Raw genomic sequence first — 24,722 nt, forward strand, 5'->3', positions numbered from 1 at the left:
GATATCCAATGCTCAATTCAGGTGACAAAAGGAAGTTCATCGATTTTGAAAAGTATGATAGTGTATTAGTGAAGTTTGTTGTTGAGGAGGATGCACCTATAACTGGTAAAGAAACCATATCCATTGCTGGTAAGCATAAGACATATGATGTTTATTATGCTAAAGGTTTGAGACATAATCTTCAGAGTGTGAGTTAGATGACTAGTAAAGCCTACAAGCTCATATTTCATGGGTCTGGATGTGAGATCAGAAAAGGAGGTTATGAAAGGTTATTTGTGGAAGGAATAAGAACAAATGACAATGTCTATTATGTAAAGGAAAACAAAAGTTTGTTGATACAAAGCAGTGAATGTTGGTTGTGACACAAAAGGATGGGACACATTAACTTTGACAACATGGTGAAGATCACTTCTACTCATGTTGTGAGAGATTTATCAAATATTATCAAATTTGCGAATACAACGTGCAAGAAATGTCAAATGGGAAAGCAAATAAGGAACATATTTAAGAACAGGGAGTATTCTACTACAATACCTTTGGAGTTGATTCATACCAACCTATGCGGACCTACACGGACAAAAGGACTAAATGGTTAACGATATTTTATGTTGCTCATTGATGACTATTCAAGAATGAAATGGGTTACTTTCTTAAAGGGGAAAGAAAACACACTAGATAGATTTAAGGCGTTCAAATCTATGGTTGAGAATCAAATAGAAGTTAAGATCAAATGTTTAAGGTTTGATAGAGGTGGAGAATTTACATCAAATGAATTTGATAGATTTTGTGAAGAGCATGGTATTAAAACGCAATTGTTCGCGCGTAGGATTGCATGACAAAATGGAGTTGTTGAAAGAAAGAATAAGACTATTGTTGAAATGTCTGGAAGTATGTTGAAAGATGCTAACCTACCTAATGTGTATTGAAAAGAAGTGCATATATTCTTAACAAGGTTCAAGTGAGAGTGAATCGCACTAAGACACCTTATGATCTATGACATGGAAGATCACCTACAATCAAATATTTTATAATCTTTGAAAGCAAGTGCTAAATCAGAAGAGATGAGGAAGATTTGAAAAAGTTTAATGCAAGAAATTCTGAAGGAATATTTCTAGGAGACTCTACAAGATGTAAGGTATACCGATGCTACAACAAGAGGTTGAAGAAAATCATGTAAAGTACAAATATCAGAATAAGTGAAGAATGTAATTATGTTACATCGAAACCTGAGATTGAGATAAAAGACACCCCCATATTGCAGAAGAGAAGGATGGTTTGGAAGACAAAGAAGAATCAAATATAGAAAAAAAGAAACTTGAACAAGCACTTAAAACACCCACAAATTATGTCCCAAAGAATCATTCAGAAGATCAAATCATTGAAGATAAAGATATATGAGTTTACACTAGAAGAAGACTTGGTGAGACTAGTGAGCAAGCAAATTTTGTTTCTTATCTATCGTGAAGCCAATTTGTTTTTGCAGAAGCTAGCAGAGATGATGGATGGATGAAGGCAATGGAAGAAGAGCTAAATCAAATAGAATAAAATCAAACATGGAAATTGGTACCTAGATGGGTGGACAAGAATGTGATAGGAACAAAGTGGGTGTTCCCAAACAAGCTGAATGGAGATAGAGAAGTCATAAGAAACAAGGCAAGACTAGTATGTAAAGGTTATTCATAAGTTGAAGGTATAATATTTGAGGAGACATTTTTTTAGGTAGCTAGGATGGGAGCTATAAGAATATTTCTTACATTTGTTGCTTACAAGAACTTTAGGGTATATTAGATGGATGTTAAGTCAACATTCTTGAACGAAAAACTTAAAGAAGATGTTTACATTGAACAAGTTTATGGGTTTTAGTTATCAAAAAATTTGGATATGGTCGATCGGTGTGTGCTGAGGGAGGCTCGAGAGAGAGTAGTCCCTGAGAGCACGGTACATGAAAAACTCTCAGTAAACCTTATAGTATTTGATCTTTTTGGGAGAATTCCAAGGTTATTGGCACAAAATTTGATTGAATAGCAGGACTAGTGGGAGGAAAGAAATCAAGAATAGCGTTAGTAGCAAATACTACAACGATATGAAGAAAGGACCCATAGGGAGGAAGAAGAGTGAGATACTGATAGATGTCATACCCTCAATAATTAATTCCCCTACAACCAAATAAGGACCGACATACCAAAGACACTCAAGAGGAGAAGGAGATATTAGTAAGGAGATTTCTCTACCTGAGAGAGAAAGATGAGAGGAAATGGTGATTACGAGGAATAGTCAAAGGTTTAGAGATTCTAGCAAGAAGTAACAATCAAGGTGTTAACCAAAGGCATTGTCGGGAGAGAGAAAAACCATGTACGTAGAGTGAGTTGGAAGAGGTTGCCACAAACCTGCCACTCCCAGATGAAGAAGTAAGCAAAGATCTTGTTGACTAGGCAAGTAACCAAACTGTATGCTTCAAGCAAAGACTTTGAGTCTATAGATAGTAATAGTTGTTATGTTTATGATCAGATTTGCAATTTACATAGAAACACACATGAACAAAATAGAACACGACACATATCCTGGGAAAATCCTCCTACTTGAGGGAGAAAAAACGAACAACAATATGTCTTATATATTGGAGTAATTTGATTACAATAAGGCCAACACAACACTAAGTATGATGCCACTCACAAGGCTGATATGCAACTATAATAATGACACCGCTTAACATCATATATCAACTTCCCTAAGACAAGTATCGAACTGTTGAAGATGAATGAACTATTGAAGGAGAGCGATCTAAATGTGAATATCTTTGATGTCCAAAAGTGAGGCTGCCTTATGCCTTTACATGTCTATTGTGTCCCTCCACATGAGTCGTCCTCCTTCTCAAGAAGGATGAATCTTCAATTAGAAGAGTGGTTACTTAAATAAGTCAAACCATAAATTTGTCAAATTTTTTGAAACCAATTTGCATCGTATTGGGAACTTGTCCCTTGCCAAAGAATCGAGAATAAGGGGTTTGAGTTGAAGTCTCTGGGAAGAGAGAGTATACAAATGAAGAGGAGGACCAAGGTGTAGAAGACATAGAAGGTGGACCTGTAGAGAGCTCGTGCGTGGCCAAGAGTGCAAGAGAGGCACAAGAATGTGAAGGAGAGCACGACGGTCGAACTTGGTCGAATAAACATGATACCTATCGAGTGAAAATAATGATGAACACCCAACAAAAGTAGAAAATCCCTAAATTCACAAGTGACGGATCAAAGGATCTCGTACACCATTGTTATACTTGCATGACAATATGGGAGGTGAATGGTCAGGATGACCATGATTATTGGTTGGAAGAATTCTTCTCCACCCTATGGGGAATTGCCACCGAATGGTATATAGACCTAGCAATTCAATACAAAGTATCATGGAATGAAATGAAAAAGGTATTTTAGGAAGAGTTTAAACTACTGAGAGACAACAATGGAATTGTTATAGGTATCTACAACACTAGTCAAGGGAAGAATGAGAATGTACGAGAATACAATTGTAGGCTCAAAGAGTTATTGAACAAGATGGAGAATGAACCAACCGATGGGCTAAAGAAATAGTGGTTTGTTGAGGGATTAATTCATTCCTTGAGAAAAAAAATGGAAGTAGTAGCCCGTCTTCATACATCGACACTTACAATTAGGCCATGAGCATAGAAAGAGAGAATAAGACATCGCGAGGAAAGATGAAGGCTAGTGACAAAGAATCTAAAATTGTATATGCCCTATGGAGGGATATCTTGCAGATGACTGAGTTAGAGACAAAGAAAGACAATGGTAAGGATAGTAAATAATTATGGTGCATAGAATGCAAATTAAGTCACACGAAGGCTACTTGCCCAAAGAAGTCATTCTGCGACATCTATCAAGTATTGGGACATTTTATCAAGGAATTCTCGTACAACCTAAAGACAAGAAGCACGTAAGTGCTCTTTCCCCAAGGGGAACAAACAACATCTCCGACCACACCTCTGAAACCACATACCAACCTTAATGCATCTCCTAGAGGGTATCAAAATAATAGGCGAGGGAATAATAACAACAACATTAACAATGACACCCCATGAAGGAGAATAGAGTACGATGCAAAGGGTAGACCCATGATCCTGTGTTAGAATTACAATGAATGGGGCCACTTCATGTGGGATTTTCATAGTGGTCAAAGTAACAATGGAGGTTCACTATACAAATGACGTCAACCCAAAAACTATGAAGCCACCAACTTATCAAAATAAAAAGGGGTAAAAATGTTGGTCGTGGAAGAGACGGATAAGGGAGTATTGGCGATTACTAGAATTCAAACCAAGAAGGTCGTGTACCTTGACCCTTGTATGAAAAAAGGAGAGACTTCAAGAAATGAATATTGACGTAGATCATGTGAGGGGGAAGAGAGATGAGCCTCAAATGAAGCCACCAACACTCTACTTCGGTTGGTGTCCTAAAAAAACATCATAAGATAGGTGTTACAAACCAAGATACCCATACGAGTATAAGACCTTCTACAAACCATACCACAGTTGAAAGTGACCATCACCAATACAATCAATGATGACATAGTCGGTCAGTTACAATGCATGCCACCAAAGGAACTAACTATGAAGTTACTTGGTGACTTAGCCACTAATCCCATGTTGCTAACAGTAGGTATTGACAAGAAGGCTACCATCGTCAAGATGGAGATAATGGAATGAAGCTCACAAACACCATTGTCGACGGAGGCTCAGGTTTAAATATGCTATAATAAGAAACATGGAAGCAATTGGGCAAGACAACACTTTGGCCACCAACCTTCCATCTGGCAGGGGCCAACCAACACGACATTAAATCACTTGGGACACTGATGGTACATAAGGTCACAATCGACATGCAATATTTCTTCTTATACTTCATTATCATCTCGATGAAAAAGAAGGCCTACAATGCCCTCGTCAGTAGGGACTGGCTGATCATCACCAAGGGAAACCATAATTGAATGAAAAATATGCTCTCCATCGAGAGTGATGGGACAAAATATGTCATCGACCTTCGGAACCAGGCGGTGAGCCCGAAGTTGGCATTAGAATTAGAGTCTAAAGGTGGAGATTTCAGGATGGAGGAAGGAAGTGCAATAGAAACCAACACTGAAGGGGTGATAGAACTCAAAAGTTGCTCAACGGACAAGACAATCTCTCTCAATAGGTTGTTTCATTGGTAGATGGAGGACTATGAAGTTTTCCACTCTAAGTGCAACATGCTACAAATCGAGAAGATTGAAGAAGATAGTACAAAGAATGTCACCTTCTCCCAAAATACGAAGAGTACGAGGGAGTGGGGAGAGTAGATGATATGCCTGCCCATCGGTTCAAGAGGGATAAAATGATAAGGCAGGAGGAAAAATATGGAGTATTAGTGAATAAAAGAAAAGAGGGCATGGATGAGAATCTTCTTAATTATCATGGATTCATTAGGAATCCTTATGATTCCAATGTCTACCTTAAAGAGCAAGGGAGGAGATTGTAATTTTGATTGTATATGTCGATGATCTGGTCATTATGGGGAGTTCTCCATAGATGATAGATGTTACAAAGAAAGATATCAAATGATCGTTAAACATGGCATATCTCAAGTTCTTGCATTATTGTCTTGGACTTGAAGTGTGGTAATAGAAAAATCATGATTATGTCTCTTAAATGAAATACACCAATACATTGATCGAGAAATTTAGAATGGAAGATCACAAAGATCTATCGACACCCATGGCTCATACAAGTTCTTTATTTTCATATCATGATCCATCACCTTAGGTGAATGCTACTTTTTATCATCAGTTGATTGTAAGTCTCATCTACTTGACTTATACAAGCTAGATCTCAGCTATGTTGTCAACTATCTTTCTAAATTTATGTAGGAACCTAAGGTTGTTTATTATAAAAAAAATGTTTTGGAATATATCTATGGTACAATGGCATATAATTTGGAATACAAACAAAATGATTTTTTTTCTTTTTGTGAATACATAAGTGCAGAATATGTTGGTTCAGTAGGTGGCAGTTTTTCTACTTCAAGCATCATTTTAGTTTTGGGATTTGATTTGATATCTCGAGGGAGAAAAAATGCATACCATTGCTTCTTTCTCTTCTAAAGTGGTAGAATATTGTGCTGCAGATGAAGCTATTTGTGAAGCGATATGGTTGCATCACATTTTGATAGGTATGAGTGTTCTTAAGATAGGTCCTACCACTTTGTTTTGCGATTATTAGAGTGTGTTGAAACTTCTTCAAAATCTTGTTTTTCAGGAGTGTATCAAGCATATTGAGGTTTAGTATTACTTTATCCATGAGCATGATCAACAACAAAATATTTAGCTCCATTTTTGTTCGACTCGAGCATTGTGCTGACATATTCACCAAATCTCTTGTAGGTGTGAAGTTTGAAGTTTTTCAAACTCTCTTGATTTGTTCTCTTGGGCATATGATGTAATAAATGGGGATCGTTATCATATTATTATTACATCATAATTATCGACCTACATAGGTAGTTGATCGGTTATGGTTGGTTATGTGGCTTCTTAACCAATTTTAATTTTAATTTATTTGTTGATTGCTAATACATTCAAAATTGCTTGTTTTTGCTCAGTCAATTATGAGAAAACAAAAGACACTAAATTTTAATTATGATGTTACCTTGTGTATGGAGACATTTTGTATTACATATAAACTTACCATGCTGCAAAAGAAGCGAATACATTTTAGTTTCACTATAAACTAATTTTTAGTTCTTGCCATAGGCATAGAACTATTGGCAAGGGTCATTCTTTAACTAGTTATTAATAAAAAATAAATTAACAATTCAAAATTAAAAACTTATTTCTACCAAAAAAGTTATTAATCTTTAAAAAAGTATAGATGCAAATTTTTTAATTAAGAAAATTAATTATCTTCAATTTAATTACTTCTTAAACTTTAGGCAATATGAGATAACTTTCTATTTTGAATCTTTTTGAAAGATTGCAGAATCATTTTATGTTTTTTTCCATTAAAATGTTGGCTGAAATGACCAAATTGAATAATTTCCAATTTTGATCAAGAAAATTGATTTTTTTTCAGAAAGTACTAAAATAATGAATTTTAATTGTTTAGAAAATATTCATAATTTTCTTCACTTATTATGTCGCGAGGCATCTACAATGACATACAAATATTTGTAAACAAAAAATTGATTTTGAATAAATTTGACGTGTAGATGACAGGTAAATGCATGCATGTTTCAATTTATAAGTATGAAGTATATGGAACTGTTACATCCTTAATGAGAGTGAAAGAGTAGAGTATTATTCATTTCCATGTCCTTCTTGACAACTAATAATTTTTATTTATTATTAATTAGTGTGACTGGTATAGAGACAAAAAGGTTTTGGTATAAATGTATTTTAAAATAGTTCAAATTACATGTCTTAATATCTTAATATAACTCCACTGTGTTCTTTCTTTTTTTTTTTTTCCAAAAGAGAAAAATAGACCTACCATTGACCAATTTTATATTGGATACATATGGTTTGTTCTACAATAATATCTAACAATAATTTTTCAAACCATCTTTAATATCATGAAGACACTAACAACAAACTTTGCCCATTAACACAAAATTTGACAAGAACTTCTTGCACTATAACCTTTTTTTTAAATTTGACCACATTTTAAATATTTGATAAATCAATGAAAAAACAATTAAAATTTGCACATGGAAAGGAAATATTGGGTACAATTTTATTATGCAACAGATTCACTCTACTCACGAGTCCTTGACAAGAGCAGTGGGTTGTTCAGGACAGAACTCTTTCATCAGAAAAGGTTAGAGCATTGCAGGGTGAGAAACTACATCACAGAACATGGTGCAACATGTTCTTCAACAGGGGAGTGCGGTGCTCTTTTGGGGTTAAGAATGATAGGAATCGCGGACAACATACTGGCTAGACCCGTCCCCATTCCTATCGCCATTCCGGCCTCTAAAATGTAATACCATTTGCCATACAATCCCCCACACGGATGTGGAGCATACCAGAAACGCTAAGAGTAAATGGAGGGGTACCTTCAAAACAAACAAACATGATGAATATGAAAGCGCGGTGAACATGAATGCGAGCTGGAGGAGGAAATCTGCCCAGGTGGACGTACCAGTTAATTTCACTCCTGCATCAGACTTGTCACGCTCAATCTTAAAAAGCGCCTTATACACATTGAACGCCAGAATTAATACCATCATGGAGCAGGTCAGAGCTAGAGAGTTAAATAAAATGAAAAACTTGAATGCTTTCGCATCATTCCGCACTGGAATACCAGTTTCACTCTTCACTCCCCCTGGAATTTGGAAGACTGTAGCGAAAGTAACAGTAACTAACAGAGTTGAAACTACAAAATACATTTGGACCCATTCCTTCGTCTGACGACGTGATAACTCTTCTTCCATCTTCCCAAGTTGATCGACTTCTATCTCCTCCCAATTCTATGCTCTTGCTTTTTCCTGCGATTCAAAGATTACAGCATTGGCAAATCTTTTCTAGTAGCCCAAAAAAAGGCTTCCAGAAAAAAATAACAGAGATGTTTTTTATACCTTAACTTAATTAAACCTCGGATTGAACAAGGATGATGATTTGTGAAAACATTACTCTAGTACAATGGCCTTCCAAGAATCTCATTCTTGCGCATTGACTCAAATCTATCACAATGGCGTTCAAAGAGTTAGATGCAAATGGCATTGGGAAGGGCCGAATAAGAAGTTGACGTCATGATGCATTTGGCACGGAAGAGGTTTGAGAAACCATCAAAGGTCAGGATTTGTTTGATCAAATCTAATGGTGGGCATCTTCTTACATATATAAAAACATCCAAAAAAGAAAGCTTGAGGACAACTTAGCTAAGAATCTCGAGGACAACTTTCAATATTATCTTAATAGAAATAGAAAATATTAAAATATTATTAATAGACCATCTAAACCCACCATCTATCATTTCTATTATGATTCTTTCATTTTTAATTATACAACTCTTGTATTTATTCTCTCAACCTCTTGACTCTCATAAGGAATCTCTTCAATTTATTATGAAATATTAAATCATATTTTTTTGAATAAATTCAGTAATAGGAAATGTCATGAAGAGTCATTTAAGTAATACAATGTAAATATAAGGTATTCAATAGGTATAAAAAATATGTTAATGATAGGAAAATAATAAATACCCAAATGAATTATTAGGGATAAATTAAGTTGGGACCTTTTATAATAAGTGAAGTGGTTAGAGATTCATACATACCACCCTATCCACATGGGCAAACCTACCTATACACTAAGTTGGTGATTTATCTACACCAACGCTGCCCCTTAAGCACAACTTAGGTGAGGAAAAAGAGTGGGTCTCATCATCAAATCCTAATAAGGTACCAAGGTACAATGCACCTCTTAAAAATGAGGATAAAACTGTAGCGTTGTAAATTGTAACCAGTCCAATTTACATCTCATGTTTGTGCTCCTACTTTAGCATGTCCTATCTCCATCCTCTCTTTATGTCCTATCTTCATGCAAGAATGCGTGTGTGATTAGGGTTTTTCAAGTTCATATGTTTGTCATGCCATTACATTCAACATTTGTGATTACATTCAAAGAGCATTGCATCATAAACAACAATTACAGATCTAAGGTATATCCCCTTAACATTTATTTCAGTATTTGCATTATTTCATTCAATGTTAATTCCTAAACCAGGGTTTGACTTACGAAAAATCCTATCACCAACATCTTGCCCTTTCTCTCTGTGTGTAGGAAATAGGTGCAGAGTTGTACTCGAGAATTGCAGTTGTGTCTACAATTTGTCCAAATTTTTTATACTAGGGACCACAAAACCTTGTTGTCACATGAGGAAAATAGACTTAGAGCATAATGGTCAAGGTGCACAAAAGTATGAAGAACCTAGTATGCAAAGGATGAATGATATGCTAAAAGATATTCCAACACACACAAGGTAAGTAGCTAGCTACGTGGGAGTATTGGAGGAACGTCCACAAACATAAAAAAACCAAGAAAAAGATGATGCCCCATTATACACTAATCAAAACACACGAAGGTATGAAAATATTGAGGTGCCCTCAAGTTGGTACAGTCATGGATCAAAAAGATAAAGCGAAAGATAAATCAAAACAACAAACTCACTGACAAAACATGTCAAGCAATCAACATATCTCTTGCCAAACATAGGATGATGGATAATGATGGGCATACTATTGGTTGGATAGTCCCAAAGCAAGGTTGATTGTATAAGGATGTTGATTGGCTTGCAAAGCTTAGTTAACACCTAGGCAAGGTTTTTAGAAGCGGACACGTCTATTCTGGCTCCAAAAGTGACCTATTGTACCAACGACATGCATCGACATAGATGTCTGAGACATACATACCATGCCAATTTGGTGTAGCAACCAGACCCACAATAGTGACGTGGAGTTGTCATGGACTCACTGGTTTCAATTGTTGGGCCCCACGGGAAACTACATGGACATGTCGAAGGACGACCGCGACTCGCTTACTAGTTAGTGGTGGTGTGTTGTGCATAACACACATATTAGAAGCCAGAAAAAAAAACAGTGAACTATAGAAACCGTGTTCGGATGACATTACCGGAGGGAAAAAGAGGGTGCGAGCTTCAAAAAAAGCCATAAAATAAAAAAAACCGCTGACTATTTAAGAAACTACATTAAGACGACATACCCGCGAGAAACAGAGGGCGCTGCTTTGAAAATATGTACCTTCATAAGAAAATGTGGCGCCATTTTGTGCCTAACGTGAAAAAAGAAGACTAATGTGAGATTAAAACATTATTGTTGAAGGGTAGGTTGCGAGTCATTGTTGAAGTGCTCTTGTTGAAGAAGAAGGTTGCAACTCATTGTTGAAGGGCTCTTGTTGAAGAAGCAGGCTGCGTTGTTGAAGGGTGTCTGATTGTTGAAGCAGGCTGCATTTTTGAAGGGCGTGAGGTATGTGGAAATCGGTCCATAGAAGTCATCTTTTTCCTGTTTGTGTTTGGATTTTATTTAAAATGATGAATGCATCTATTCTGGATTTGCATTTTTTTTTTCATTTCTTGTTTTTCTTTATATGTAGTGTGAAAATTTGCTTGTTTTGCAGGCAGAATAGGGAGAAAATTTTCTTGTGTAACCATCACGTTAGAGTTAGAGACCGTGCGGGATGCGTGTTTGCTCGCTCCAAAAATCCTTACATCGTGATTCCCGACTAACAAGCCACGGTAGTCCGGTAGTGGGTCAACCCTTTTGAACGACCTTTTCAATCGTAGGTTGTGCGGCCATGGTTAAGCCAGGCCATCTGCGAAGGCACATAACACGCCATTTTGGTCTAATTCGCCATTTCGTGAGGCCACCGAAAAAGGCGGACATGCAATCCGCAAATCAGCGAAGGCGGGTTAGGGTTAGCAACGTTAAGGTTAGTAGGCAAGTTAGGGTTAGTAGTATTAGGGTTAGTAGGCAGGTTAGGGTTAGAAGTGGTGTTAGGTTTTTGGTCGGTCCAGTCTCGGTGAAGCTATTCTGGCTCCGAAATGGACGCATCTGTTCTGGGTCCAAAATGATATAATGGATTTACTAACACGCATGTTAGGGCTATTCTACGGCTACAATTGACTAACATGTCTCTATCATGCCGTACGAAAGGTCTGTTTTGGAGCCAGAATAGCTTTGGTTGTTCTGCTCCAAAACGACATAATGGATTTACCGTCGATTTTGCAATAAATGGTTGCGATTGACTAACACATTGTTGTCGCACTGTATGAAAGGTCCGACGGTGCAAAACGAGCAACTAACATTATTTCCCCGATGACTTTATTTTGGGTACAACCTTCACCGATGGACATTTTCACTATTGCGTTTTTTGGTATAGGTCTTACCGATAGCCTCATTGGTTATTGGCAAGACAATTTTCTGCTTTTGCCGCTTATGTTCACTATACCGATGAGCCTTATCAATATATGCTTCTCCGATATAACCGTCGTTGACTCCATACTATAATTGGCCAAACTGATGTTGATAGGTCTAACCTTGAATTTCCATGCATGCTTATCGATATATGATACGCCGATCAAAAGCTAGTATTTATTGCCTAAGTGTTTTTATCGGGGTGACTTAGCCCAATAGTGTAACTTTCCATTATTTGTAATTTTTACTTCCTCTTGAGGATACAAAAGATTAATAATCAAACATTAAATTCTTCCATTCATAAGGGCGCCTTTTCTCATTATGCTTCCTTAAATGCTATAGAAACTTACACCTTGGCAAGACTCGTGTAAAACACATGACTAAAATGTGTTAGTCAATCCATACTGCTGTTTTGGAACCAGAATAGATGTGTCTATTTGGAACCAGAATAGATGCATATGTTTGGAACCAGAATAGCCCCCACGACCCGGGATCCCTCCAAAACGGATGCATCTATTTCGGATCCAAAGCGATAGTATGGATTGACTAACACGCCTGTTAGTTGAGTGTTTTACACCACAATTTTGCAATTAACGGCTTCGATTGACTAACCTGTCGCTAACACGTTGTACGAGAGGTCTTCTTTGGAGCATCTATCGTACAACGTGTTAGTATTGTGTTAGTCAAAAAACTGCCCGTGTATTGCAAAATCAATGGTATAAAAAGTGTGACTAACAGGCGTGTTAGTCAATGCATACTACCATTTTGCAGCAGTCATGCGCGAAAGCATATAATGCGCCTTGTTAGTCGATATCAGAATGAAACTTTCTATTAACTATGTGTGTCATATGAATCCAAGGTCTTTGGCTTCGTAGGATAGCATGATATGGAAATGTGTAAGTGTACAAAAATATCCACAAACTATGGTGCATAATACAAGTACTTAGATTCTAGAATAACATGGAACAAGTGGTAGATGAATTTAGTTATTGGAAAGCACTAAAAAATTAATGCATAGGTTGATAAAAATTCAAATAATTTATAGACATTGCAGTTAGTCTGACAGATTTGCATGTCCATTTTGGAATTACAGGTTTCTCGATTTCAAATATGGAGGCCAACTTTTCTTTAGAGACAAGCAAAACACAGGTCGTATTTTGGGGAGGAATAAGCGATGATAGGTTGATGAACCTGTTCATCTATGAGGACAACACATTCCTTTCCGCGGTGAAGTTAATCCTTGGACTTGAGTATCTAGACGGTGGATGGAAGTACAAAATGAATGCGGACATAGTATCTTTGTTTATGGCATGGTGTTTGGAGCTCCAACCTATTGTGAAAGTCAGTGAAATCATGAACAGGTGTGTCAAGAAGGAATGACTTGGGAGAATGGAAGCTTTATTAGGTTTGGCATGAGATATGGACGACTTTGAAAGTGTGGACGGAGCATGGATTCATGTGAGTGAATTCACTCCTCCCTTGTGACCGTTCTTGCTCTAGAGTGCCACATTCAATAAAGAGGCAAGAAGAAGTGTAGCACAGGCTGGAATGTATGATATTGTGCAATACCTTGAGACGGCCAATGTCTGGAAATCACGTGTGGAGATGGAAAAATGAGGACCTTGGTCTGAATGTAGAGCACTTGTGCAACAAACGGTTCCTGCACGGACAAATCGACAGGGTCGACCTTGTGGAAGAGGAACAACTAAGAAGCGTCATGTGGTGCAGTTCGGTGAACGCTCCGATAGGGAGACATAAATGAACCAAGTTAGGAACATGGAAGTCATGGATGTGGAAGAAGGCAAGACCATTGTTCACGTGGAGTAGCGAGATGGAACATATAACCTTTTTTGAAGCAAGGATTGTGTTTTTTTTTAAAATGTTTTTGAATGTGTTATGTATGGACTGTTATGTATATCGGCTTCGATAGTCTAGTCGGATAGCCGTGGAGGTTTTTCTTTTAGAATGCAAACATTTTCAGAATTAATATAAAATATAGCTTTACCGAACAAAAATAAAAATTGTTGACAACAACTGATACTCTTATCTTCCCTGTTTTGAAATTGTTCTTAGCATTGATTATATATGGTGAAAAAACATAGGTTTTTTATTGTATGTGCATGAAATTGTTCTATAACATCAAATTCAAGTATTTCAATATATATGACCAAATAATATTAAATTATTGTAGAAAATCAAGTTCTTGCTACACATCTTGAGAAAGAGGCAAAAGAAGAAAAAGGAATAGAGACAGAGAATTGGATTCTGCCCAAGGTCTTAAGAAGAAAAAGGATTTCTGTCACATTTAGTGTTTCAGGCATGACAAGTATGGTCATTTTGCTCAAGATTGAAAATTAAGACCTACACAACTTTCTTCTACTCTAGAAATTGCCATAGGGACATCTTAGAAGGAGCCAAGCTCTAAAGTTGATTCAAAAGGTTTCTTATTCTAAAGTCAATCAATTTCTACGAAGAGGAGGAATTAACATTTAGAGGGAGTCTGACAAACCAATAGAGGCAACCTTGGACAAGAAGGTCAGGAGGTTGATACTAGTACTTGAAGCCCTTGTTGAGAGGGAGGCTTAGCATCAGTAATTTGTGTTATCTGTTATTAATGCATTTTTTTTTTGAAACGGATAAATTTGAGGTGAAAGCCCTTGTTTAATGCATTTTTTCTTTGAGATGAAGAAATTTGAGGTGAAAGCCCTTGTTAATGCATTTTTCTCTGAGACAATTTTTTTTTGAGGTGAAAGCTCTTGTCCATCTCTGAGACAGAGATGTGGTTCTATCCACCCTCTCGGAGTAGCCATGGTGGATGTCATGTTGAGTGACTCCATGACAACATCACATTGAGAGACTTCATGATGAATCCTTTGTACTTGTGTTTTTCCACACATGGGAGCAACCATTGTGGATGTCATGTTGAGTGACTCCATGATGACATCACATTGAGTGACTCTGTGATGAGAACTTGTGCACATATTCCCTTCCACACATGGGAGTAGCCATGGTGGACATCACGTTGAGTGACTCCATGATGAACTCTTTTCACAAATGGGAGTAACCATTGTGGATGTCATGTTGAGAGACTTTATGACATGTATATATGGAAAGATACCTCCCTAGCCGAGGGAGTGTTGATGTTATAACAATAGGAGATATCTTTCCCCTGACTACTGTATTAATCATTATTAATACTATTTATCGCTGACTAACTTCTACAATATCCTTATTTAATACTGTGTGTTAGTTTTCAACATGTAATTATAATTTTTATTTTTTCCTTAACGGATGATTAAAGATTGTTTTCTATCAGGGTGTTGTATAAGTTGCACCCCCTTGCTATGATGTGTCACCCCGATTGGGGTCATGACCTTTCACCTTTCTTGAATGGGTATTTTACTCCTTCAATCGGGGGCCTTAGAGTTGATGATTGGGGAGTTATATGATGTACGTGCAATACCTATGATATATATATGTGTGTGTGTGTGTGTGTGTGTGTGTGTGTGTGTTGTGTGTGGTGCATATAAAATATAGCTGTGTACTTACGTTGATATCTGTGGATTATGTTGTATATATTCGTGTAATACTTGTTGAAGATTTTGCTGTATATATATACGTGTATTATCCGTGAATATATTGTTGTGCACATTCACATTATCTGTAAGGAGTTATATTTTGTTCATATATGTGTGATAGTCGATGAATGTTATGCTATGGTTATATGTGTGAAATTAGTTTTATATATACTCTTTTGGAATTACATACTCTTATGGTGTGTGTCTTGATTTGCATCAAATATTTTAACATTGTATGGATTGTATTTTCTGTTCTATGAGTGTTTTATGTAAGGTTGTCTTGTAGGGTTGTGATTGTGCAACTCTTGGTTCTCATCAACTCTTCGTAAAGCTCTCATGATCTTTGTTATACTTTCATTGTTGCCTTGCTCTATTGCTCTTTTGTAGATGACTGCTTTTAGTTCTAATGTATTTTTTTGTCATGACTTTCACTGTCCTCCTTACATAATATTCATTGTGATATCTATCTCTTCAATATTGCCTATTACATTTTGAAATAAGTGTTCTCTTGATGCTGAAACCTAAGATCAATGAGGTATCTAACTTAGTTCTTTTGATCACATGTTTGTGTTCAATTACATTGTGTATCTTTTGAGTGGTTGATACTCATATTTGATTTTACGCTCTGGCTGGAAAGACAATTTGGCTTATATACCTTGCTTATGGATTTTGCAATAGTTAGATTGTTAAAGTTTTTCTGAAGTCATCCACTTGCCTTAATTTTCTGATCAGATGAAGCACAACTATCTCTTTGTTATGGAAAACAATTTTTACATTGAAGAATGTTATGTAGTGAGTGAAGTTGATCATATTATTTGGACTAGCAATGTACAAAATCCTTGTGTTATACTAATTGTTTTGAGCAATCTTTGCATATGTTGTCAATGGTGGAAGTTTGGTCAATAAAGAGAAAAGTTATCTTACATGTTCATGAATTTTCTTGTTAATTCATTCTATTGGGATATTTCAAATCATGTTTGATCCTAACATTGATGCTTCTATTCAAGATAGTCTTGCACTATCATGCCTTTGAGCTTCGGAGGGAGCTTGGTAATAAGAGCCTACACAAACTCTCATCTTATTCCTTCACTTGAAGGTATGCCATGATCATAAGGATTGTGCTATGGGTGCATTTCATAAAAGTGAAGTAAGGAAAAGATTGACATTTCTCATTTTTATGAAAACTTGGTTGCTTTCATTAGTTGATTCTCAAAATCATTTTCTTCAAAGCAAGGACATTTTTGGTTGGCATTCTATTGAACAAATGTACGTGTAAATAAACTTGAACAACCTACAACATAGTACAAGAGTTGCATTTATCATATGGATCCACCATATATCTGAGTTATAACTTATGCCCCAACTTGTAATACTACCCTGGAAATAATGATGTAATTTCTATATGTGGAACCTAGTGACTAGCGATATGAAACCTTTTCCACTATTGCACCTATGATGTACTATACCAACAACAACTAGCGATCAACATGAACCCATTATCATGCTCTAATGGCAACGATTTATATGGCAGATGGTACCCAATTGTTAGCACACTCCTTTTTTGTGCAAATCAAGGGCATAAGTGTTAGTTTTAGGATCATACTGTAGCAAATAATAGATAGACAATTCAATGCACACAAAGAACATCTAACTACCCTGGGAAAACCTCCCTCTTGGAGGTGAAAAACCCAACAACAAATCTAAGATCTTTATTAGTCAATAATCATAAGTAATTTATAATATGCTTCAACACTTGAAGCAATCAGCACAGAGATGAATCATAGTAGAATGATTCCTTCACACAAGAGCAGTCCAAAAGAACTTATTTGCAATATAAGTGCATGCTGACATGAGAATGAGGAGCACAAATTCTAAGGTGAAGTTCGCTTAGCCTTGAGTGGAGTTTGCTCAGGCTTGAATAGAATTCGCTGACCTCCAAAGGATGTTCGCTGCCCCTGCAGTCACTTAGTGATGTTCGTTGTCATCTAGATAAGATTCGTTGAGCTCTCAACCATGATTGCTGCCTTTAGATGAGATCTGCTGATCATTGAAGGCAATCGCTGCACTCTGGTGTAATTCGCTTGATGGCAGATAGAAAGTATTTACTGAATTTTATGCCTTAATAATGATGTTGGTATTACATATATATGAGATTGTTGCCTTCCAATTTACCTTTGGTCGGCCTTAGAATGTAAGAAATTTATTACAATACAAAACTTAAAGTTGGTGCCAAAATTGAAATAGCCCTCACGTTACAAGTGATTTTAATATAGGTCAGCTCCAACACATTTTAATACAAGTTACATTCAATAGGTCTTGTCCTATCCACAAGTTAGATTATATGGGTCTTGCCCTATTCACAAGTTACATTATATGGGTCTTGCCCATTATTCATAGCAAGCTATAATTACATGTAATTTGAGCTTAGCTATAATTTCAACACTCCCTCTTAGCTACGGAGGATTCTAGCCAAATACCAAATCATCATGGACCTTTCCATGATATCCATCTTGCATTGCCCACAAAGGATGGATCCAAAAATTTATTATGCACACATGCAAGAAATGAATATACACAAATATATAAATACAAATCATGAACTTCTTTCATGATATCCATCTTGCATTTCCCGCAAAGGATGGATCCACCTTGCATTGGCTGTAGAGGGTGAGAAGAGGTCTTACACCTCAAAAATTCTCTACTGAGAAGAATAACCTGCCACCTTGCTTTCCGCAGAGGGTGGTTCCACCTTGCATTGCCCACAGATGGTGGAAGAGGTCTTTCACCTCAATCTTCTCCTAGAGAAGGATCCAATGTCACCTTGCATTTCCCGCAGAGGGTGACTCCACCTTGCATTGCCCACAGAGGCCGGAAGATGCAACTTAATGCATAACTAGGATTGAGACACCCTCTCAGCCAACACTATGTTCTCCACAACTCCAAGTCTCTCTATGAAGTACACAAACTTCACTCGAGCAAGAGGCTTGGTGAGAACAACTGCAATAGTGCTGACATATTTCAGTTGCAATAGTGCTGACATATTTCAGCTGAATTGCACTTTTTTATATCGTATCACAAATGTAGTGACAATGAGATTCAATATATATCTTCAACTATATCTTCAAGTATTTCAATAAATATGATTACAAATAAAATTAAATTCTTGTAGAAAATCAAGTTCTTGCTACACATACTTCTAGAGAAAGAGGAATTGGGTGAAACCATCATGATGTAGAAAATCAAGTTCTTGCTACACATACTTCTAGAGAAAGAGGCAAAAGAAGAAAAAGGATTAGATATAGAGAATCAGATTCTACCCAACATCCGAAGAAGAAGAAGGATTTCTGTCACATTCAGTGCTTTAGGTGTGACAAGTATGGTCACTTTGCTTGAGATTGCAAATTAAGGCCTACACAACTTGCTTCTACTTCGGAAATTGCCATGGGAACATCTCAGAAGGAGCCAAGCTCTAAAGTTGATTTAGAAGGTTTCTTATTCTAAAGTCAATCAGTTTCTTCAAAGAGGAGGAATTAACATTTAGAGGGAGTCTGACAAACCAATAGAGGCAACCTTGGATGAGAAGGTCAAGAGGTTGATACTAGTACTTGAAGCCCTTGTTGAGAGGGAGGCTTAGCACCAATAATTTGTGTTATCTGTTATTAATGCATTTTTTTTTGAGACAGAGAAATTTGAGGTGAAAGCCCTTGTTAAGGCACTTTTTCTCTAAGATGGAGAAATTTGAGGTGAAAGCCCTTGTTAATGCATTTTTCTCTGAGACAGAGAAATTTGAAGTGAAAGCCCTTGTCCATCTTTGAGACAGAGATGTGGTTCTATCCACCCTTTGGGAGTAGCCATGGTGGACGTCATGTTGAGTGACTCCATGACAACATCATGTTGAGAGACTCCGTGATGAATCCTTTGTACTTGTGTTTTTCCACACATGGGAGCAGCCATTTTGGACATCATGTTGAGTGACTCCATGACGACATCACGTTGAGTGACTCCATGATGAGAACTTATGCACATATTCCCTTCCACAAATGGGAGTAGCCATGACGGACATCATGTTGAGTGACTCCATGATGAACTCTTTTCACAAATGGGAGTAACCATTGTGGATGTCATGTTGAGAGACTCTATGACATTTATATATGGAAAGATACCTCCCTAGCTAAGAGGGAGTGCTGATGTTATAGCAGTAGGAGAGATCTTTCCCCTGACTACTGTATTAATCATTATTAATACTATTTATCGCTGATTAACTTCTACGATCTCCTTATTAATATTGAGTTAGTTTTCAATGTGTAATTATAATTTCTATTTTTTCCTAAACGGATGATTAAAGATTGTTTTCTATCGGGCTGTTGTATAAGTTGCACCCCTTGCTATGATGTGTCACCCCGATTGGGGTCACCACCTTTCACCTTTCTTGGACGGATATTTTACTCCTTCAATCAGGGGCCTTAGAGTTGATGATTGGGGAGTTATATGTTGTACGTGCAATACCTATGATATATATATGCTGTGTGTGGTGCATATAAAATAGGCCAGCCTTAAACAACACACACTAAGCATTGACCACTTAGGTGGTTGTGGGGTTCATTCCTTTCACTTAGACATTTCATTATTGTCCGTTCCGTTCAAATAAACTTCACCGTTAACTTTCAAATTCAAAATGTTCCCGCCTAGAAGTTTCACCGTATGCAACAGACAGATTTCCATCTACCTCCATTTTAATTTGCAACGTGCTCCATGCCTGTGCCAAAATGGGGGCAGAGCTTCTGAACAGGGTAGACATCCATCAAAACATAACGAAAGGGCATGACTGTAAGAGCTCTGGCAGACATGAATGCAAAAATGTGGAAGCATAGACAAAGGCACATGAACTGTTTGACCAGAGGCCTCAAAGAGAGTGCTATGATTGTAGGATATGCAGAAAATGCATTTTCTTAAAAGCGTTCAGATACTTTCAATCGAAAGCGATCGAACAGATGTAAATCTTTGCCAACATCTCCTAGCCTATGCGAAAATGGGAGCTTTGGAATTAAGTATGGACATTATGAATAAACGATGTAGGAATTTTGTCTGCTGGTGTAGCTGTGTGGAAATTCTATTGTAGTTACTGATTATTAATCTCCTATATCATACAGATTATTTGCTTCTCAACAAATATTGAAAAATAACACAACTACAACTCCATAAAACACATAAAATACTCAACACAGTGAACACGATATTTTCGGACAAATTGTCCCTGGAAAAACCCCAAAGGGAAAACCAGTACTGCAAATGAGAAATATATTAAACTTCAGCAAATTAAGAGATACAAAATTCCTTGCCTCTCACTGGCAGAACCCTGACAATCTCCCAATTCCTCCTGCTGATATTCCTCCACTGCTATCTCCCAATGCTATCACTACGCTTCTTGCTAACACTGCAAGACTATTTGCTATTACTGCAAACACATTTGCTAACACTGCAAATGCTCTCCAAGATGTGTTTTCCAAATGCCCCTAGACCTCCTTTTATACTACCCTCGTTGATAAACCAACGACCGAGATTGATTCTCAATCAACGGTTGAGATTAAAACAACCCAACAACCAATAACAAAATCGGTTTCTAGTTGCTTCCAAAAGTGGTCAATTAATTAACAAATAATTGTCCCTACTCTAACTAATTAGTTAGTAAAACAATTATTTACTAATTAATCACATCTGAACAAACAGCTGTCCAAAGCTAACAAACTAACACTCCCTCTTAGCGAGGAAGCTGTTATGCATGACACCCAACTTCTCTCTGAAGAAGATGAATTTCGCATTCCCCAATGCCTTTGTTAGAATGTCTGCTACCTGCTGATCTGTAGGTATAAATTGTAGCTGAACAATCCCTCACTGTACACAATCCCTGATGAAGTGATACCTGATGTCTATATGTTTCGACCTATCATGAAACACTGGATTCTCAGTCAACTTGATGCAACTCTGATTGTCACAATGTATCACCGTAGTCTCAACCTTCTGACCAAACAAGGCTAGTAGCAACTTTCAAAGCCATATAGCTTCACATGTCGTCATGCTAGCTGCTATGTATTCTGACTCTGCAGAACTCAGAGCCACAGACTTCTTCTTCCTACTGAACCAAGAGACAACCCCTGATCCCAAATTGAAACAACACCCTGAAGTGCTTCTCTTGTCCGTTGTACTACCTGCCCAATCTGCATTAGTATAGCCCATCAACCTGATTCCTTCACCTCGAGAATATCTAATCCCATACTCGATTGTACCTCGTAAATAACGCAACACATGCTTTGCCGCTATCCAATGCACTCTCTTTGGCTCTACCATGAACTGACTAAGAGTGTTGACTGCAAAAGCTATATATGGCCTAGTGTTGACCAAATACATGAGAGAACCAATCAACTGCCTGTATAAGGTGGGATCTACATCCTTCTCCTTGGATGTGTCTACCTTCCTCCAATTTGTGATCATGGGTGTAGACATGGCTTTGCAATCCTCCATCTTGAATCTCTTCAAGATTTCAAAGCAATATTTCCCTTGTCCAAGGAAAATCTCTCCATCTGTCTGCCATACCTCCATGCCTAGAAAGTAGTGCATAAGTCCCAAATCCTTCATCTCGAACTCTGTTGCAAGGTCCCTCTTGCACTCTTCTATGAGCCCCAATGAACCTGTTAAAAACAAGTCATCCACATATAGAACAAGAATGAGTATCTCACCCCCAACTACCAAGTAGTAGAGATTAAAACCGCCTCACTCTTCACAAAGCCCATTTCCTGCAAGTAACTATCATTGCGCTCATACCATGCCCTGGGAGCCTGCTTGAGTCCGTACAAAGCTTTCTTCAATCTGCACACGTGGGTCTCTTTGCTGTGTGCTACAAAGCCTTCTGGTTGTTCTATGTATACCTCCTCTTTCAATTCTCCATTAAGGAATGCTGTCTTGACATCCATTTGATGGATCTGCCATCCCATCTGCGCTGAAAGTGAGATCACGACTCGTATAGAAGTATACCTAGCCACTGGAGCAAATGTCTCCTCATAGTCTATTCTATTCCCTCCTTCTGAGAGAACCCTTTGGCCACAAACCTTGCCTTGTATTTCTTGATGCTACCATCTGCACCATGCTTGATCTTATAGATCCAACGTGATCCAACCACTGCCCTATCTATTGGTCTAGGCACTACCTCCCACACATCATTCTACATTATTGAGGTATATTCCTCAGCCATCACATCTCGCCACACTTGATGTTGTGTAGCCTCCTGATAACTAGAAGGCTCACTATCTACCAACTGACTAACTAATGCCACATAGTCATTGAACTTGGCTAGTTGTCTCCTTTCTCTTATACTCCTCCTAGGAGCTCCCACTAACTCCTGAGTATCTCTTTGTTGAACCTCATGATTCCTACTGCCAACTGTAGAGGATGAAATATCAACCTCCATGTCCTTTTGATGCATCTCTTCTTGCACCTGATGCTCTATACTCTGTGAACACTCTCCACCTGAGCCATTGCTAGTACTAGTAACTATACTTGAGCTTTGCTGCCCTTGACTTGATTGAGTGATTCTTGGAGCTTCAGTTGACTGTTCACTCTGATCATCTGCTGGCAATTCTCTGGACCTTCTAAATGCCTTGTCCTCCATGAACTTGATATCACGTCGAACAATAATCCGCCTGGTCCCTGGAATGAATATTCGATATGCCTTTGAGGTTTCACTGTACCCCACAAGGTACCCCCTCTCTGCAGTCTGATCTGACTTGGTACGTGTATAACCTGGAACATGGCAATATGCCAAACTTCCAAATATCCTGAAGTGACTAACATCTGGCTTCTTCCCTGTGAAAGCCTCTTCTAGTGTCATCTTACCCTATTCTGTATGTACACTGCTGTACTACATGCCTCTGCCCATAAGTAGCGGGGCATATCTTGGTCATGTAGCATAGCCCTTGCTGCCTCCGATATAGATCGGTTCTTCCTCTCAACAACTCCATTCTGCTGCGGATTGTAAGGAACAGTCCACTCTCTCTTGATTCCTTCCTTGGTACAGAACTCCTGGAATTCATTCCCTTTGTACTTGCCTCCATTATCTGACTGAAGAACCTTAATCTTCTTTCCTATTGAGTTCTCCACAAGAGCCTTGAACTCTTGGAAGCAACTGAAAACCTCATCCTTGGTCTTCAAGAAGTATATCCAGGTCTCCCTGGAGAAATCATCAATAAAAGTAACATAGTACTCATATCCTCTGAGAGATTTCATTGACATAGGTCCACATATATCTGAATATACCAAATCAAGAGCACCCTTGGATCTAGTGTCACTCCTTGGAAAAGATGCTTTCGCAAACTTCAAACTTGCCCAACACACATCCTTTACATACGTCATCATGCTCTGTGCTCACCTCAGGAACACCTCAGGAACACTTGTCACTGTCTCACGAAGCAAGTTAAGTGCTCCATGATGTATATGGCCCATCCTCCTATGCCATACCTCTCCAAGATCTCTAGGATTACTGTTGCTCATGAGTGCCTTAGGAGTGTCAAATTGCAGCCTATAAAGGCGTTCGCTCCTAACTCCAATAGATACAGGTGATTTCCAATCTTTATGCTTAATCAAAACATGCATCCCTCTAAAGAGAATATTATACCCTTTATCCTGAAGGACAGATTCAGAAACCAAATTCATACCTAAGCCTGGCACATGCAACACATCATGAAGGGAAATTACCTTTCCATTCTCCCTCTGAAACTGAATAGTCCCTTTGCCAACTGAGTTGAGCTTGGACAAGTTTCCCATAGAAATCTGGATACTGGTGTTCTCCTCCTTATAACTGGAGAAGTACCCTCTTACTCCTGTCATATGAAATGATGCCCCACTGTCTATATACCAAACACTCTGTGAGGTTGAGCTAACCATACAAGCTATGAGTGCTAACCATACAAGCTATGAGTGCAAACTCATCTTCCAATCTACTAGAGAGCTCATCTGCTCTTGTTGAAGCTGCTACCTGCTTCTTGCCCTTATTTTCATTCTTCTTCCTTTCTCGGCAATCACTAACATAGTGGCCAAACTCATGACAACCAAAGCACTTGACCTTAGATAGGTCCTTCTTCTTCTTCTCACCTTGTGAGCTTGATCCTTTGCTAGACCCCTTCTTCGA

Source organism: Cryptomeria japonica, chromosome 7 (assembly GCF_030272615.1).
Source record: "Cryptomeria japonica chromosome 7, Sugi_1.0, whole genome shotgun sequence".
NCBI lineage: Eukaryota > Viridiplantae > Streptophyta > Pinopsida > Cupressales > Cupressaceae > Cryptomeria > Cryptomeria japonica.